Raw genomic sequence first — 19,652 nt, forward strand, 5'->3', positions numbered from 1 at the left:
CAACTTATTTTTAGCCTCTCTAAAAAACCAAACCCAATACCCATCTCTTGGATCAGTGGAAAGCACCCAACATCAAGACAACAAGCATTCCAAGATTTGGAAGCATGTGCATAAATATAAAGTGTAATTTCTAACTACAATAAAATTTCTTTACTCGTTTCCCTGCTACAACTCAATTAATACTGGTTCCTAACAAGGCTCTGTGTTCCCAGGGGGAGCAACATGTAACTTGCTCTTTGCTGTGTGCCTCTCCCCAAAATGAAGTAAGCTGAAGTTATGTAAAAGTTTCAGAGGAGCAACCTTTGCTATCTGTGGCCAACCTTTTAGGTTCTTTGCTCCATTTATACCACATGTACTCTCTCCTCTCCCTTAAATTTTCAAAAGTGTATTTTACCTGTCAATTGTTTCCCGTGATCTGGCTCCACCGGTATAAATTGAAGGGTTGGTCCTTTACTTTGTCACGCAGGTGGCAGCCAATGATCACTCAGCAATACTCGTGCCCAGAGCGCCCCAGGACCACCCCAGCTGATTACTTCCATGGCTGAAAAGGAACCAGTTAGTCTCTTACCTACTGCTATTATCTACTCTAAACTGAACTTAACTGATAAAATATTTCCAAACATAACCCTCAACACTCAATTCACCCCATTCTCTCTCCCACCCAAGCTCCTAGGTGCACTGGACAAAGACTGTAAAGAAAAAAGGCCTCTGATGGAGAGTCAGGTCACAAACAGCATTATTCACTTTCTGTTAATACAAAGTTTTGATTAAAATTGAAATGTTATTACTGTGTTTAGTAAATAAAAAGTTATCTTAGTTTCTCTAAACAGCCGGTAGCTATGAAGACAGACCTCTGTACAGTATCTGAGAAGTTTACTCCTGTGGCTCTAAGCCAGATGAAACCTCACATTTGTAGGTTGCCATGCAGCAGAAGCCTCATACAGAAGCCAGGTGCACAAACGCTAGCGAGCTACTGAGGGCACACCTGCAGCTCCCTGCAACACCCGCAGCCATAACTACCTGGTGCAAATACTAAGAGAGCATATCAGAGAGCTTTAAATGTTTCAGTAAAGAAAACTTTTGCGCTTCAGTCCAATCTATTGCAAGAGTCTTTCAATAAGGTCTTAGGTTTGATGAGCAATCAAGCATTCTCAATGCTAATTTGTATCTGTTGACTTGTCAGAGATATGACATCACTGATCAGTAAGCAAGGACCATGATTTTCTAAAGTTTGTCAGAAAAGCTGCTGACTTTTGCCATGCTACTACAATTTGCCATTCTGCTACAAACTCTGCAACAGAACAAAAATTTGCATTAATTTTAGAATGATGCTTACTTGGTTTATCAGGTATGTTCCTTGAGGTAGGAAAAGTGACATTTAATTATTTTAACATCAGTAATATTTGAGTCTTCTTATCTAAACACAAATGCAGTCCACATAAGGAAAGCAAAAAAGAAGCAGGCTACTGAAAACCTCCAAAACAAAACAGAGGTTCTCTAGTATCTATGTTTTACAGGTGTAAATTGTCAAAGTTTAACTGAGTCAATGCTAGGAACATAGTACAATGAATAAAAGTCAGTTGGAAAGGTTCCTCATCTGTCAACTTTAAATGACAAACAGGGTAATGATTTTTAAATTAATGTTTGCTGATCATCAGCTGTACAGAAAAGCAAACAGCAAAATCCAAGATGCTGAAGCAAAACTAAGAAACCTTAAAACACTGCTTATGGCATTCTGATTGTTTAAGACTTGACAATGTCCACTTTCAGGCAAGCCTCAGCTTTAAAGAAACAGATGCTTATTGTAAGGGCAGTGCTTTCTTCAAAAGTTAAATCTATGTTCTTGCTGCTTTCTGAACTGATGTGAAATGGTTCTGTAAAAATGCATTTAGAAAGTAACACCACTTCTAGCACTTTGCCCAAGTAACTTTTAGTGTGCTGGTCAAAAAGGACAGTGGTGTTATCTCTAATGCCTTGTTGCTTGGAACACCCACATTCTGTCTGACTGCTAGAAGTACCAGCTCATGTCCTGGAGTTCACCAAATCAATCACTCCCTACCTATACTTGTGTCTTGTATCACCCAGACCATGGGCAAAAAATAATTACAGTAGTATTCCATTCAACCACAAACATCTTAGAACAACAGGCTGACAGCAACCTTAGTGAAACAGGGTTTTCCTGAGGCTGTTTCTTACGGGAGGAGAGAAGTCATGAACACAATTGTCAATGGTGAAGGAACACATGAAGTGTTGGTGCTGGATTCAAAACCATTAGATTTTGGAATGGTAAGGAATATGCACTGAAGTGGCAGCTCCACAATCATGGCCAAGACAAGTTTGTGCCGAGGCCTGACACAGATCCAATGCTGTTAGTCAGGTTTACCATGCTACCGAACATAGTATCTACAGCAGCTCTGTGAAGTGAGGCAGTATCTGAACTGGCATGAATCTCACTGAGCTGAAGTTAACTCACCTAAGTTTTGTAGTGAAATTTGTACCTACAAATTGAATTTATCATGGATCAGAGCTTTGAATCAGGTAGTTGCAGCATTTCTGATATGTTACAAAACACCTTAAAACTAGATATACTGTACTGGGGTCTAAAAATCTCATGCTACTTTTCAACAATCCAGATGCAAGAAATCTTAATGAATCATTTTTCCTTCTATTTTCTTCTCATCCTACCTTCACCACCTATCCTTGCTGCTACTCCTGTGCGACAGAATATGATTGGCAAGGATTCCCTAGCACAGATGAAAGAATTCATTTTTCTAAAACTTTACTCATCCATGCATCACCAGAGTACTGTCTGCTGGCAAAGAGACCAGCATATTGAAACATGGGGTGGGTGGTGAAGGAGACTGCCATCAAAGACCCCTTATTCTGAATCTAGTTTGAACAAAGGACATTGACTGCTGGATCCAAACAAGACAGAAAATAAACCTGCTAAGAGAGTCAAAGGACACTACTTGATCAGGAAAGGGAAGCCACACTGATGAATACACTAACATCTCGGAAAAGGGCATTTTGAAGAATAGGAAACTGACCTAGACCAACTGCTTTTCTGTCACAGGAATTCTTTTACAAAAAAACCTCTCTGGATGTAACTTACCTTTTAGAGGGTAGGAATAGCAGCCCCAGAGCAGATATTTATTCTTATTACTCAAACAGATTTCTCTGGTCTTCACTGTCATGATTAGCATGGATTACAGTTTAGGCTTTCAGACACACAGAGCAGCTGAAGGTATCAAACAAAGTTTGTGCCTGTGGAGTATGTCCAAGAAATCTGAGATGGCTGCTAGGCTCTTTGGGACTGGGCAGGCTCCAGTACAGACACATCTCTATCTGCCTAGTGACTATTTACAAGAAGTAGATTCAACCAGGACTGCAACAACTATTATAATTAGCAAGGCAATACACAAGATCCATGCTTTCAAACCATACATCTGAAGAAGCTTGTGTGGCTTGGAGTAGCCCTCATTGAGAGGGAACAGAATAAATAATGTTTATGCAGTAGTTTGAGAGAACACACATTTCTCCGAAGTGGCAAAGGTGCAGATATTCTGAAAAGAATGTTCCTATCAACTCAGAAAGAGGGAGGAAGTAAATAATAAATGAGTGAAAGAGCAAGAAGTCAGAAACCAAGTTCAGATGCATCCAAAGGGGCTAAAAGCAACTTGCTGCATAGCCTGATGAGATCTTCTCTTTGCATATTTCATTTGAATCTTTAAAGTCTGGAATCACAAACGTGAACCAAGAAGAGGTCCCTAGCTTCAACATACAGAATCTAAAGCCACACTATGGAGAACCTAAGTACCTATTTGTCAGCAATCAAAAACAAAGCCAAAAACTTCCAGCTACAAATCACTTAATTGAAAGTTGTCACTTGCATGGATTTGCTATACCTATTACTTTCCCTGTGTTATTTGATGTTCATTTTCTGTGACAACACAGCAATCTGGCAGCTGACACCCAGTATCTAAGGTCTAGGAAGATCCCTGAGAGGAGGAACACTTTTCTTATTTAAACTATAACTTCTTATTAACCTTACTGAAGGACGGGTGCCCTGGGAGGTGACATTTGTAGGAATTTAAGTTTCCTTTACAGAAGCATTCTTAGTATCCACCCAAGCAGTCTCTGATCCAAGTATTTTTAAGATGCTCTTTTTGACAGATGATCTAATGAAAATGGGGGTGATTCACCTGTACAAAGTACCACAATCTTCCTTACCTTCCAGTGCCAGAATTTTAGTTGCTTAATTAAAATATAACCATCTTTCTCAAGAAGATACCACTAAAGACAGCTTTTTTATGTTTTCTGAAGAATCCCTCTGAATCCCCCAAGAATAAATTTGGTACATTTCCAGAATGACTTTGAGTACCATGATGAAAAACGACAGTCATCATCTATACAGTAAAAGGTGCCCACAGAATACACTAGCTAGCTTACTATTTCAAAAAAGGAACTGACAACTGATAGGAAAGCTGGCCTTTTAGAACTTAAGATTGATTCAAGTGTCCTGGAGGAAATTGTAGAATGTTCACCAAATCCCTAAGTTCAATCTTAACTGTCACTTGCAGGGAAAAAAAAAAGTAATAGGCAAGTTTGAGACTTAATTTCTTGATAATGTTGGAAACATCAATTACTTTTGTTGCTTGCCTGCTGCTTCCAACATAGCAAACATGAAAAGACATAAGATTCTAGAAGTTTTCTTCATGCAACTAATAGCAGGTCAAATTATCAATGATCATAAAGTAAAATAAAACAGCCACTAAAAAAAACCTGATCACATAAATCCTAATGGAGCTGCAAAAAAACAGTGGTAAGGCATCTATACAAATTTTTTTCCACTGCCTGGTAAATGAAATCATTCAACTAATAACAACAAATACAAAAATCACATAGTTAGAAGAGCAAAAGAATTTGGTTCTATCCTGGAAAATGTCAACCTGAGGTCACAACTGACGAGCAAACATACACATGCTCCCAGTATTATGGCTAGAGTGACAGGTAGGACTCATGAAGGGTTCCTGGAAAGGTGTCTGTTCATCTGCACAAAGTATTTCAGACTTGTTCAAAACTTGAGCCCAGTTCTCCAAATATTCAATATTCTCCAGAAGTGTTCCAGAAGTAGCAGAAAACAGCCACAAAGACATCATGAAGATAGGAGAAACTGCCTTGTGATTACATAACGGAAAGAGTTCAAAGTTAATCAATCTAATCAATATGGCTACTGGAAGAAATTAAGTCCTCTCATAGCACAGAAAGAATACATAAAAAAGATCTTCCAATTAAAAGAAAGCATATAAAACCTCCACATCAATAGAAACTTAAGGTTGACAAATTCAAATTAGAGTAGGAACACAAGCATGCAGGATAGCGAGGACAATTAACACTTGAATAAATTATTTGGGGTGGGGATCTGAATTTGCTACTATCCTCAAATTAAAGTTGGTGCCATTCTGGAATTTACACTTCAGTGCAAACACAAGTTACTGAGTTAAATAAAGGTAGAATTTGGTGCATCTCTATATTGAGAGATTGACTAGAGAGTTACATAATGCTTCATCCTGTAATATCTGTACACTTACTTTGCCTTGATGTCAATACTCCACAAATCACATAGCAACAGAAAAAGGTCTAGTGTTTGCTCTCATTCCCCCCACCCCAAAGCTAAAGGCCTGTGTGTTATTCTCATTTTCTACAACTGTCCCCGCAACTCTGTACCCTAGATTTTCCCTTCAACATTTGTTTTTGGTTTGATATTTCAGTAAGATCATAGATGTACTTTATTCATCTTTGTAAAAGAGGGAAAGACCTGAAATTAGTGTCTGTATTTTTCACTTGGACCACAGCTGATATTTCTTCCACTATACATACTCATTTTTTTGCAGCAGAACCATTTGTTTCTATCTCAGTTAGGCCTGCAACTTCAGGCTCTCTCCAAAGTGATACAGAGTTATGAATGGAAAGCCCCACCTACATCAGGAGGTGAAATCCAATCATCTATTTAAATTTCTTTTAGTAGCTCTCCTTTTACTATTTAAATTTCTTTTAGTAGCTCTCCTTTTACTGGCTAGGTATCAGGTTAAGTTATTTTCCAAACAGGTAAGTTTTACAGCTTCACTTCAGCTTTAATATTTAAACTTTTATTCTATCTGTCCTTTTGCTTATGCTTTGTTATTTTGCTTTCTTTTGCTACCTGTCTTTCATGCAGCCTTCCATGTAAAGTACCTTTCTGTTCACCAAGTTCTTCAGTGTCACCAGCATGTTTGTTTATATATAGTTTATATTAAGACCAAGCAATCATGCAATTCTGTAGCATAACATTCAGCTTTTCTGATGTTCCATTAGTATTCATTACCCACAAGTTGTGGGGGATTAGATGGGAATTCTTCATCCATTTATGAAGCGCATACCATTACAAAGACTCTATGCATACATACAGTGGCAAGCAGTTCAGAAAAAAGCAGCCAGCAGAAATAACAGCAAGAAAGAAATAATGTCTTAGGTTTGAAGAAGAGCCATCATACACACAACTGGTATTGAACTGGAGAGCAAGAAGCAGGTGGGTGGTCCCAGTGGTGCTGTGGGTGCAAAAATGAATATACACTACCTGCCAGATGCCTGCTAGAGTAAAGGACCAATCTATACAATTCTCTCAGGAACATCTGGATTGTGATAATGTAACATTATAGCTTTTAAGAGATTTACAGTATTTAATTAGCATACACTATATTTAAAGTTTCAGCTTAGAACTAATCATTTTAGCTCCTGTCTATAGCTTCCTATGAAACAGAACTTAAAGAAAGAAAAAAAAAGACACCCAACAACCCTTCTGCAAGGTCGAGATTTCAAAACTTTAAGTATGTTCCTATGTTAAATTATCTTCAAAATAAAAATCTAGATGTAAACCCATGGCATATAAAACTTCTATCAGCAGTTACCGAGTTCTTCCCCACAATTTAAGCTGTTAAAGTACACACATAGCTTAGAAGCAGTTGTTGCAGTAATAACATACAATTTTATATATGCATTAACAGACCTATTTAATATGGTAGAAAAATGAACTTAAAACAAGAATTGTTTTTCTGAATGCAGCAATGCAAACAGTTTCAAAAATTCTCTTTGTACCAAGTTGCAGAACTACAGAACTTAAGAGACACTACAGAGTGGTGCACTTACTCCATGCTAGCAGGTATCTCCACAGGACTACACCAGAATAAAGTTAAAAAACGGAAATTAAAATAACTACAAGTTAAGGTTCCAACCTTGCTGTAATACATGTACATATTTTTAAGCTGGCTGGACATTTTAAGAGCCTAGACAAAAAGAGATACCATGTGCCACTGGCTCACGTTAACACTGCTAATAAAGGTTACATTTCTGTATTTCCTAACATTCCAACTTGCAAATTTGACTTACACTGATCTTTGGTTAAGTTCTCCAGTAGCTCTGAACTTATTTTTCAAGTCATACCTAAAAACTGTACAAGCCTCACTATAAATAAGCTCAGCAGCAAGGAAAAAACCCCAAACATTCAGAAACAGCACCAATTCTTATCCAGTCCATGAAGAAATAGATGGATGGTAGCAGCATGATGCTGAGCTTGTAAAACAAATAAAAAGGGAATTCATCAATGTTGTATCATCAGTATTCATTTTCTCCAAGAAAAATCAAGTAACTCAGTTATCTAGAGAACTATACCTAAGTAACAGACATCACAGTCAAAAAAATACGGGAAAAACGAATGTGTGTGTTTCTTCTTGAATTTGTTTTCAACTTTTTTTTTTTAAATCAGGGAACAAAACTATAATTATTTGTTATTATAATTCTTAGCATACACACAACATAAGTGAAAACATAAACATACCATATCTTTCCAGAGCTGCTGGAACTTGTTCTTTCAAATTCTAAAATGGACTTCTACAGTTCTTGTACCTATAATGCAAAACATTACGTTTCAGTTTTTGTACTATGCTCCATACCAATCTGAAGCTCAATACAACTTCAAAATGATACATTCAAGAATGGCCTTTCTATTACTCACAAGTTTGCAACTCAAGGAAAACATATACCTAGAATCATAGAATATCTCAAGTTGTAAGGGACCCATAAGGACCATCAAGTCCAACTCCCTGCTCCTCGCAGGACTACCTAAAACTAGATCATATGACTTCCCAAACTAAACCATACTTCCCACAAAAACCACAACAGAAAATACTTAGTATGTTAGGGAAACTACAAAAGCAGAAAGTCCATACACACAACGTTCCCTATTCTTTCCTCTGTAGTGATGCAATAGAGTTTTACAATTCCATTCATCCAGTTCATTACAAATATCCATTTCCTTCCTCTGGAAGATTCTGGCAAGGTTTCTCCTCCCCCCCCCCCCTTTTTTTTTTTTAAGAATTGGTATTTACAATAAGAAAAAAAACCCAACAACACTCAAAAGAAGTCACAGACAGAACTGCATCTTTGTCCTGGCTGCACAAAACTGCTGGAGTTTGATAAGCTTTTCTACAAATGATTCATTTTCAGGGAAGCCGTAATTAACAAGGGACACATGACTAAAACATACTCCAAACATTTTCAACAAACACCTAAAAGCACAACCAATTTCAGGGGAAAAAGTGACAGAAACAGGCATATATATAACTAAAGAAATCTAGTAATTACTTTCCAGACAGTTACTCATTTGGCACAGAGTATCACATTTTCAGTACTGTGAAGATTTAATATTTAATTTCTTGGTTCTGAACTCTATTAAGAACAATCAAATCCAATGCAGCTGATTTAGTCTTATCTCCGATATAGATCAGAGTTCCCACGGAGGAAACCCTGATCTGGTTAGCTTCAGAGTACATTCAGGTTTGTCTTAAAAGATGTCAAACCACAGAGCTCCCATCCACTCCATACCAACAGCAGAAATCCAGAATATTTATCTTATATTCTATTAAAGGATAATTCTTCATTCACAGTGATGCCATTAGGTGAACTCAATTAAAGTATTCTGACAAACGTGACCAGTATTTTCACACCTTGTATCACAGGACTTCCAGCTTAATCTCCAATGTATATATTTGTTCATGTACACGCAAAGAGCAATGTCACCTATATAAAATTCAGTCACTCTCCTCTAAGGTACAAAAGCACCAGCCTTCAGTGTGCACAGAGTATAAGCAGAGGACAAAGCACAGCATGAAAATGTATCACAAATACATCCATCAGGGATTTATGATTATTGCCCAGCAATAGGAGAAAAGAAAACAAAGGTTCCCAACATAACTGAAGCTATATAGATTAAGACAGTACAATTTATGGAAGAAATAAGACCACAGCGGAGGAGATGGAGACAGGGGATTTGCTTAATAACACGTAGCCAACAGCAGAAGAGTAAGTAATTCCAACAGCACAAAACTGAAGCTCCCGGACTTCCAGTTCTCTTTCCTCAATCTCCTCCCACCAGCTACCACCAAGGCAGAGCAGGAGTTCAGCAGTCTACTAAAAAATTTTGGTCAAAGGCTACATGACCACCAACAAAATGAAACACAGAATCTGTAATGCTTGTCTGAAAGGAATGAAAATAATTTAATGAAGTCAGATGTGCTTTGACATCCACCTTTAGTATTTTTATTAACTAGCATTAAGCCACACCTACCTAAAAAAACGCAAACGACAAATGTGACTAAAAGCATGGCTAACACTATTGCTTCCACTCAACATAAAGAAATCTTGATCTGTCACATGACCAGAACCAAAAGAGCTGCTTGTTTACAACTGTCACACATTTTCAATAACAAAAAGAGACTTCAGGGCACACTGAATGATATTAACAAAGATGGTAAGCCACTGAATTAACCAAACTGTAGAATACAGAACTGCAAAATACTTAAGAAATGAACTATAAATTATAAAAAATACTTTGCAACTCATGTCTGGCTTGATGAAAGACATCACGAAATCACCTCTATCATATGCTTAAACAATGTTTTCCACCTTTTTTTTTTTTTTGCAATAACTGCCACGAGACAGGGGCGGAAGAAAGAATTCAGAGAGCACTACTCTAAAGAAAATGGTAGGTATTTTACCTAGTATTATAAATGCTCTCACACAATTTCAAATATATAAGTTAAAATAAGAATAATTTTCTTCCACAGCTGACATTCTTAATATAACAACATTAGCTAAATAAAAAACAAGTATTCACAAACATCCTTCTTTCAATAAGATATTCAGGTCATAGGAACCATGCAAGTGGAGTATTTATCACCACCTTACAACATAAAGGGCTCAACCTTTGCAACCAAAAAATACCAGTATTTCACAGAAGCGATACACTCTCTTAAGACCTCCTATATCCTTGAACTCTGATGGGACTTGCAGGTTGTGTGGACTGTATGGGTGTATTTCTATGGTCCACAACAGGCAAGTTTTGCTACAACAGCTGAAACACATCTATGTGCTGCTACTAGAGGCAGTGTATGCTAGCATACCTGGGACTTTCTAAAAAATAAAATAGGGTGTATATACACATATTAAACCACAATATTCATCACCAAGACTTTGGACATGAGATTTCACTACAAAATAAAAAGTAATCATCATCTGAATACGGCTATACAAATATAAAAGGTAAAAACATCATACTGGAAATAGAAATTCTGAAGTAGCAATAGACCTCTTCAGTATTATCTAGCTTTGTAAAAGTTTTTGATACCTTCTAAAAAAATGAAAAAAACTGTACTGTAAAATCAAAATATTTTAAGCATTAATCGGCTCAAACACATGACTAACCATAATGCAAAAGAAAAACTCATCTACAACTATGGCAGTGTTTCCTGAGGTATTTTGACTGGCAGCCCATTTTAGAAGTTCAGCTCCTTTAAGAGCCATTCAACCACCCTCTAACACTGCAAGCCTGCTGAACTGCAGCTGCTCCAACCTGGGTCCCACAGAGCATACCAGGGCAGGAGTACACAAGTAATACCAGAGCCCAGCTGCCTGGACAAGTCTGGCATCTCTCACACCGCACGAGCTTGGCAACACATTAGAGATAGCTCTTGTGCCTCCCCTGTGCACAGCTCCTAAAGGTAAGGGAGAGGGGGTGTTTATTTGTCACTAATCTCATTTCACCAATTTCTTTGGTGTAATGATTATCAAGGAAGTATCAACAAGTCCAAAAAGAGAGCCACCAAAGGGAGCAAGAGTGTGGTCTCCTCTGCAAAGGAGATATGAAGAACTACCTTCACCCCTAGAACTCTAGTTCAGTCAAGACAGCAGAAGTCCTGCCACAGTCCTCACAGGACACCAGAAAGAAAAGCAAGCCACGTGGACTAATCGCTGCCAGAGAGTTATGCAACAACCACCAAACCCAAATACAGGTTCCATGATTTTCTGCTAGTGATCCCATTGGTTGATGCAAGGCCCACCAAGACCAAATTTCCATTGGGTTTCAAACTGAGATGTTGCACCTTACAGTTTTTGATACACTTTAATTTTGTCTTTAGTTACTTAGGTCACAGCTTTGAAATTATGTCACACAAGGATTGAACATGAAGGCACGTAGAGGGCAGGGAGGTGATTGGAGACAGCCAGCATGGCTTCACCAAGGGCAAGTCTTGCTTGACCAACCTAGTAGCCTTTTGTGATGGAGTGACTACATCAGTAGACAAGGGAAGAGCTATGGATGTCATCTACCTGGACTTCTGTAAGGCCTTTGACATTGTCACCTACAACATCCTTCTCTAAATTGGACTAGATATGGATTTGATAGGTGGACTGTTCGGTAGATGAGGAGTTGGTTGGATGGTCGCATCCAGAGGGTAGTGGTCAACAGCTCAATGGGTCAGGGCAATCCTAAGCACAAATACAGGCTGGGGGATGGGTAGATTGAGAGCGGCCCTGCAGAGAAGGACTTGGGGGTACTGGTGGATGAAAAGCTGGACACGAGCTGGCAATGTGCACTTGCAGCCCAGAAGGCCAATCATATCCTGGGTTGCATCAAAAGTGGCATGACCAGCAGGTTGAGGGAGGGGATTCTCCCCTTCTACTCTGCTCTGGTGAGACCCCACCTGCAGTACTGCATCCAGCTCTGGGGTCCTCAGTACAGGAAAGACAGGGACCTGTTGGAGCAGGTCCAGAGGTGGGCCACAAAAATAATCAGAGGGATGGAGCACCTGCCCTATGAAGAAAGGCTGACAGACTTGGGATCGTTCAGCCTGGAGAAGAGAAGGCTCCAGCAAGACCTTATTGAAGCCTTTCAATACTTAAAAGGGGCCTATAAGAAAGATGGGGACAAACTTTTTAGTAGGGCCTGTTGTGACAGGACAAGGGGCAATGGTTTTAAACTAAAAGAAGGTAGATTTAGACAGATACAAGGAAGAAATTTTTTGCAATGAGGGTGGTGAAACACTGGAACAGGTTGCCCAGATTGGTGGTAGATACCCCATTCCCGGAAGCATTTAAGGCCAGGTTGGATGAGGCTTTAAGCAACCTGATCTAGTTGAAGATGTCCCTGCTTATTACAGGAGGGTTGGACTAGATGACCTTTAAAGGTCCCTTCCAACCCAAACCATTCTGTGATTTTATGGAAAAAAAAAAAAAAGTACCCTCCATATCAAGCAGCCAACTGGTACATCAGGTCAAGTCTGTGCTAAACCACCACTGCTGTAATTCACCCCTAGGACAGTCCCACTGTTGACATACTACACAAGATAAGCACGATTCTCAAAGGTAAAATATGTGAACATAGAGCATGTTTTTAAAGCTATCTGGATGGATGCAAACAGCAATGCTTTTTGATGAAAAGTCCTGAAGAGCTACATACTGTGAACATCCTTTTCAAGCCATCAAAAAAAAACCAACCAACAGTCTAAACCTCTGCTTCACTAACTAGAAGTTTCTCTTAAAACACATATAACTCTGCTCTAAGGAAACGCCTTCAAAAGAAGCAGGTCACCCCTCTTACCTAAGACAGTGAAGTGAGGGTCCAAAGGGAAGCCACCCATTTAGTTCCACTCAGCTGAACAACTGCAGCTTCTCCTAATTCTTCACCACTCTGTAAAACATGGGTAAAGAACCATGCAGGATGGTAACAGAAAGAGTATCGGTAAAGACTGACTTCCACCCCCTTCCTCCATTCAGCAGTTTGCATAATACAGGGAAGCAGGCTCAACCTATTAAAAGTAAGAAGTAGTTAATGCTTCCTTTAAGAGACTCATTCATAAGAGTATTTGTGAGACAGAACACTATGGTAATACTTCATTTATAATGTAATTTTGCAACCAGTAAGTTATTCTGTCAATAAGTTCTGTCACTCCTAGCCACAAGAAAGTGGAACTATTCAAAAACAGCAATTTAAAGTGCTATTAGGCCATGTGTTACCAAGCATGAATCCTGCATCGCAACATTATTTGATTTTACCTTTTTTATATTTCTCCTATGAGGTTATTTTCCTGAAGAAATGTCTCACCAGCTGGTATAGCTAGAACTGTTGCTTTGTTACAAAATATTACCTTTACAATGTATTTGTTTACTTTCTGCTAACCAACCAGATATATTACACACATTACTATTCATATGAATCAGGTTTTTTTCCCAAACTTTTTTTCATGGGCAATACAGCCTTACGAGGTTGTCAGGCACTGCCTATAAATACATGAAGTTAATGCAGTAAATGTTAAAATATTTAAGGTGACCAAAGTCATTTCAAACATGGGATGTGCTCATTGCTGCTGTCTGTGGGAACCAACTATTTAGCAAAGCTTACAGCACCTTCCTGGGGGAGGGGGGGCAGGCAGGGAGGAGGAGATTATTTTTTTAAAAAGTAAACATCATATTCTAAATTATTTGTTACAGATTATGACAGCAAATGTATTACCCCTCTCCTTCCATGTACAAATCAGAATTTGGGTAGTGACAGAAAACCTTTCAACATTGCTCCTCTATAAACTCACAGCTATCTTAAATATACTGGATACTTCAGAAAAAGTGTAAAACGTACCTCCTCTGTTTAAAAATCAGTATCAATTCACTAACTAAAATGAAGTAAACACCTGGCCCACAGTACTAGAAAAAGTTTGACACTGGAAATGAGATATATGCCTACATACTTTAGGAATTCTCTCCCCTTGTCCCTCAATTGCATGTTCTGTTTTTAAGAATTAGGGGCTTTTATCTTCCAGTGTATGACTACACTGGTGTGGGGAGGGCGAAAGACATTTCCTGCATTTAAAAAACAGATGAATTTTCTCTGGATGTTCGCTAAGTAAACTGAAACTGAAAGTACCAGAGGAAAAAAAAAGTATAGTACATATATATATAAAAAAAAAAATCCTGCATAGAAAATCTAAGATGATACCTATTTACAGAAATGTAAACACTAAATTCGTTCCATGATAAGTGTCATATAACGTACTACACTAATCATTGTTTATACAAAATGTTATATGCTTAAACATGCTCACAGTTAAACAAGTTTATAACTATTACAACTTGACTCAAAGATACTCCCCCCCCCCCCCCCCCCGTTATGTATTTGGTTAAGTAGAACCTGTGAATTCAGAGAACTAGTGAAGAACACATCAACAAAGCACATATTCATAATGAAATAAACATGATTTTATACTGGGTTACATATGTCATTTCACATTTCAGAAGCAGGTTTTCTCCTACAAAAAGTGAAGTTAAATGAAAAGAAAGAGAACCTGTTTTATTTTCTCAAGTCGATTAGAACAGGGACAATCTCAAGGTGCTCTAACAGGGACCCTAACAAGATGAGAGCATCCCTAGACGTACTTAACATATACGCACAGTTTTAAATCTCATTCACAAAAGAATCATCATTTACATATGTCTTTAAGCAGCGGCAGTAATTAAAAAAGACTAAAAGTTTTGTTTGCTATTAAAAGCAGGATCCAACCCACACAATGTTAGAGTTCTGAAGAGGACTTGGACTGATGTGAGAAAGTTAAAACACCTCCACTTTTTCAAGCCTGCCTTTCCTTCAGTCACCTTTTTTACACAGTCACACAATCATTGCCCTAAAAAACCCAAACAAATCAAACCATTGATTTTGCCATCTAGCTTGGTGTTTTTATTTCTAAATTCTTGGGAGATACTCAGGATACTCCAGTAAGGAGAAATAGCAAACAACCCTGGTAAACAGAAAAAGAACTTCATTAATTCCAGTACGAAAGATGCTACATTAAATAGGAAACATTTAGAGTGGAATGGAAGGTATTCATAGAAGAGGGATGAAGTATCTGTAATATGACATGGAAATAATTTAAATTAAAGGTGTTTTTCAGCCCTGTAAACTTAAGCAGTGGCCTAGCTTTTCTGTCAATGTTTGTCTTGTCTCATACTGACAGAACATTACGGTTACGAAAACAAGTCATAAGCACTGCAAACTGCATCTGTTCTAAAAGACAAATGTATGTGAGGAAAACTATCAAATATCTATAGCAGACTGGTAATGCACATTTCATATTTCCAATTCAACACACCCATTAAACTCTGAGTTACACAGAATCTTCAAATTTAAAAGCCAAGTACCTTCAACTGTTTCAAAAATGAAAGGGCACAGAGTATTTAGTGCCACCATCCAAACCAAGCAGTTTGTGAGAACAGTAAAGCCCATTTTCCAGCAGTTTTCATTCTTATCAAGAGGTAACTCTCACCACCTCCATTATTCTCCCACCCAGTCACAGATGTCTAACAACGCGGTTAAACTTAAGAGTGTAGCTTCTCCCTTAGCGGGGAATCTCTCTCTAACCGAATGCTATCTGCATGAACTAGGAACTTAATCTTATCTTTTAGACCTCTCCCTTTCAAACCAGTCAATCAATCAAAAAACAAAACCAAAAGATCTGACAATACAATCATGTAGGCCTCACTCTGTTAGGAAATCAAAGCTAAAATCAGGTACAATTTCCCACTGAGGAACTTTTTGGTAGACGTGCAAGAGGCATGGTAAACTGATCTGACAAGCTGATTCTCAGAGCCTCAGGTTTGCAGACTCCTACTGAGGTAGGGAAGTTTCCACACAGACACAGAGGGACCATCCCTGTAGTGATGTGTAAGACACAGGCTTTGTCCCAGAATTAGAACACCGCTTATGCAGAAGGAAACATAAACAAGTATTTCCATTAACTGGAGAGGAAAAAAAGACATAACTATGAGTTTATAGATTACAGGTTCTCGCCACTTAAAGGAGAATTGTGGGACACGTTTTGTTTCCCAAGCAGCAGTAACTTCTTAATCTCTTCCCACATCATCTCAGACATCTGATTTACAAATCGACTGTGAGCCATAACAACCCAGAGTTCCTTTAAAAGAAATACTGCAGGTGGGCTTAAAAACTGAAACCCAGAAAGTCCTGCAGTCAGGAGTGACAGATGACATTTATCAGCAAAGCAGCCTGTTCACAGGTTAGCAGATCCAACTCATCAGACTGGACAGAAGGTAACGGGAGCAAGTGAACGTACGTACTTTGCTAAGCAGGCCTTGCACACTAGTTATGCACCCTCGCAGCACCTCACACAGCCGCACCTCTCCGCCTGTCAGAGCTGGCCGTGCCGAAGGCACCCGAGCGCCCCATGCCCGCAGCAGCCCCGCGGAGCGCCCCCCGCCGCTGCCCCGCTCGGCCAAGCCGGGAAACTGAGGCAGGGGCAGGCGGGGTTCACCCAAGGTCGCCCAGCAAGGCCAGTCTCCCCGGGGACCGGGCTGAAGCCCGGAGCCACCCGCCCGGCCTCCCTGGGGAGGGACGCGGCGGCCCCGCACCCATGCGCCTCACGGGGAGGAGGACGAGGACCACCGAGGCCACGCACCCCCGCCGCCGGCGCCTTCCCCACCCCCGGCAGGGGATCTCCCCGGCGGAGGGTAGCGGGCAGGGCCGCCTCCCGGCTCCCTCCCCTTCAGGGCCGGCGTGGGACGGGCGCCATCCCCCCTCCCGGCCCTCCCCCGGGCCGGGCACTGCGCAGCGCCTACCGACCTGGGCGCCGCGGCCTGCTGCTCCCGGTCACTCCCGCCGCCGCCGCCCGGGCTCATGCGGGGGCCGCGCTGCGCTCGGGGCCGGGCCGCAGGCGAGGAGGCGCCGCGCCGCAGGCGAGGAGGCGCCGCCGCCGCCGCTACTGGTGCTGCTGCTGCTGCTGCCGGTGGAGCCGTCGGGGCCCCGGGGCGGAGGAGACGGGGCCGCGGCCTGGGGTGGGGGGAGGGAAGAGGCGAGCGGCCTGGCGAGGCCGGCGGCGCTGCGCGGCGCGGCGGGAGGGCGGGCCGGGCCGGGCCCGCGGGTGCGCCTTCTCTCGCGGACTCGCTCGCTCTCAGCCCGAGCCCCGCGCCACCATCTTGGGAGCAACGCGGATATCGGCGCGGCGCAAGCTCGGAGGGCTCGCGGCGGGCGGGGGTGGGCAGGAAGGAGGACCCACTGTGTCCCGGCGTGCAACGCGGGCGGGGCGGGGGGAGCGAGCGGACGAGGCGGCTGCGCCACGCTACCCACCGCGCGAAACCATAGAGTTCCCAGGCCGGTTTTTTCCTGCCTTTTTCAGTGGCGGCGCCCGACGGAAGGGAGCCGAGGTGGCGCCTGCGCGTCGGCGTGCGTGAGGCGGGAGCCGCCATGTTGGAAAAGGGCAGCGAGGCGACCGGGGGGGGGCGGGGGGCTCCCTGCCTATGGAGCGGCAGTCAGTCCGGCGCGCGGGCGGGGCGGTGACGCGCGAGCGGGGCGGAGCCCGGGGACGCGCCTGCGCAGGCCCCGGGGGCGAGCCCCGGGCGGGATGGGGGAGGGAGGAGCGGGGCGCGGGGGGGCCGCTGGGGGCACGCGCCCACGCGCGCCTGAGGAAGTGTTCGCGTCCGCATTCATGTGCGTGTGCGGACTGACAGGCACGCGCGGGTACATGTGCACGTGCACGCAGGCATACCTGCCAGGGGACGTACGCATGAACACACGTACGGAGACATGTCCGCAGGGGCCTGCGTGTCCGCAGGCACGCACGTATGCCCGTGTGTACACGAGCGCGCGTGGTGTACGCACGTGCGCGTGCATGCGCATCGATACACAGCAGGCGCGCGGGCACACGTGTACACGCGCACGCATAACGTACCTTTGCACGTGCACACGCACACGTACAACCCCGCTCGCGCGCACACCCTGCTGCAGGCAGGCGAGCAGGCAGCCGTCGAGGCGCACGCACGGCCCGGGGGCGGTGGCGCGGCGAGGGGCTGTCGCTGCTGTGGGCAAGGAGAGCAGCCGCCGCCACCTTCTCGCCCCTCGGCGAGGTCTCCACCGAACCCCGCCACCGCCAAGCCCCGCCACCGCAGCCTCAGGCCCGTCCGGCGGGCCCCATGGCAGCCCGCCCAGGGTTTATCAAGTTTAATCTGGGCAGGGTTCCAGGGCTGGCCGGCGGGAGGGGCGGAGGAAGGGGAATGGCCGGTGACCTCTGGAGAGGAGCCCGCGCTGGAGCCGCCGCCGGCCGAGGCACGCGAGGACGGGTGGCGTCCGGCCGGGCCACCCCAGCCGCGTCGGGCCCCTTGGCAGGCGAGGGAGGAGAGGGCGGGGAGAGCAAGGGCTGGGCGGCCGGCTCGTGGCGAGGCACGGGGAGGGCCTGGCCATCGCAGCCCGCAGCGGCGGGCAGGTGGGCAGAGGGCCGCGACGGTGCAAATTTAGGTCACCAAAAGCCCGATGTTATTGAAACCCAAATCCCTGCGGAGGGCAGGACTGGCTGGCGGGGATGGGAGGGTCAGGGAGCAGCGAGGCCTGGGCGTGAGGCCCTAAGGGTGGGCAAGAAGCCCGCTGGTCCTGCGCAGCCCTGCCTGAAGCCTGCCTCGCTCATCTGCCCCTACAAATAATTTTTCCCTTGCTTCCCGGGTCATTTCTTCCCTTTCCCTCCCCTACCTGCGCCCAGGCCTATGCGTTGCAAGTATGCTCTTTGAGGGATTTTAAAAGCACAAGTAAAATTTGCGTTTTGGCAGGTCAGTGTTGAAAGCAGGCTGATCAAATAATTTCAAAATTGGGCAACACGTGCAAAATTTGACCTTTTGGGGTTTTGACTTTTTTTAGGCATTACATATGTGGAGCTGCAAGCGTGGGGCAGGGAGGAGTAAGTAGAAAGAAAAAAGGAAAACAGATCTGCATCTTTTTTACATTATCCCTTAATAAAGGAAATTAAATAGAGGTGGTTCTACCCTGGCAAAGAGTATACATTTAAAAAAAAAAAAGTGTAATCTAGAAGCATGAGAAGTTCTTAAATGCTAGAATAAGCTGTTAAAACCATAAACATAAATTTTCAAAAGCATGATACTGAAGCCAAGTGTTTGTTCTGTGCCAGGAAATCTGCATTTGAGATCTCTAAGAAGACATAGATCCATTACAGTTTTTAGCACAATTTTGGAAGGCCTAATGTGTATGTTACAAGGTAATAGCTGGTAAGACCAATGGGCTTAAACTGCATTGTTACAAATCAGCGCACAGAGTCCTGGTACTCACAAAGAAGATAGTGGGCAGATGCATAACTGAAATACTAAGACTGGATGAAGTACTCTTGTACTTCAGTGTGGTCTGAAAGCAGGGTACATTGCTGTGCTCAGATGGACATCATATTAATCTAAAAATAATCACTGAAATGAACACAGACTTCTGATCCAGAGGCTCTCTC

The 19,652-nt window shown here is 42.8% G+C and overlaps 1 protein-coding gene across 5 annotated transcripts in view; it reads right to left on the reverse strand.

Moving 5' to 3' along the window:
- UBE3A (ubiquitin protein ligase E3A) overlaps positions 1 to 17,551 on the reverse strand; it is a 53,812-nt gene extending 36,261 nt beyond the window's left edge. Inside the window, exons 1-4 of one of the 5 annotated variants that reach the window (XM_075057645.1) lie at positions 16,997 to 17,416; positions 12,971 to 13,060; positions 7,874 to 7,941; positions 395 to 541 (exon numbers count right to left, since the gene is read on the reverse strand). The gene's annotated coding sequence lies outside the window, so the exon portion shown is untranslated. Of the gene's footprint in view, positions 1 to 394; positions 542 to 7,873; positions 7,942 to 12,970; positions 13,061 to 16,996; positions 17,417 to 17,500 lie in introns of those variants that run through there. The other 4 variants (XM_075057644.1, XM_075057647.1, XM_075057648.1 and 1 more) reach the window with 4 other exon arrangements.
- Between the last annotated feature and the right edge of the window lie 2,101 nt (positions 17,552 to 19,652).

This window comes from Buteo buteo, chromosome 25 (genome assembly GCF_964188355.1).
Source record: "Buteo buteo chromosome 25, bButBut1.hap1.1, whole genome shotgun sequence".
NCBI lineage: Eukaryota > Metazoa > Chordata > Aves > Accipitriformes > Accipitridae > Buteo > Buteo buteo.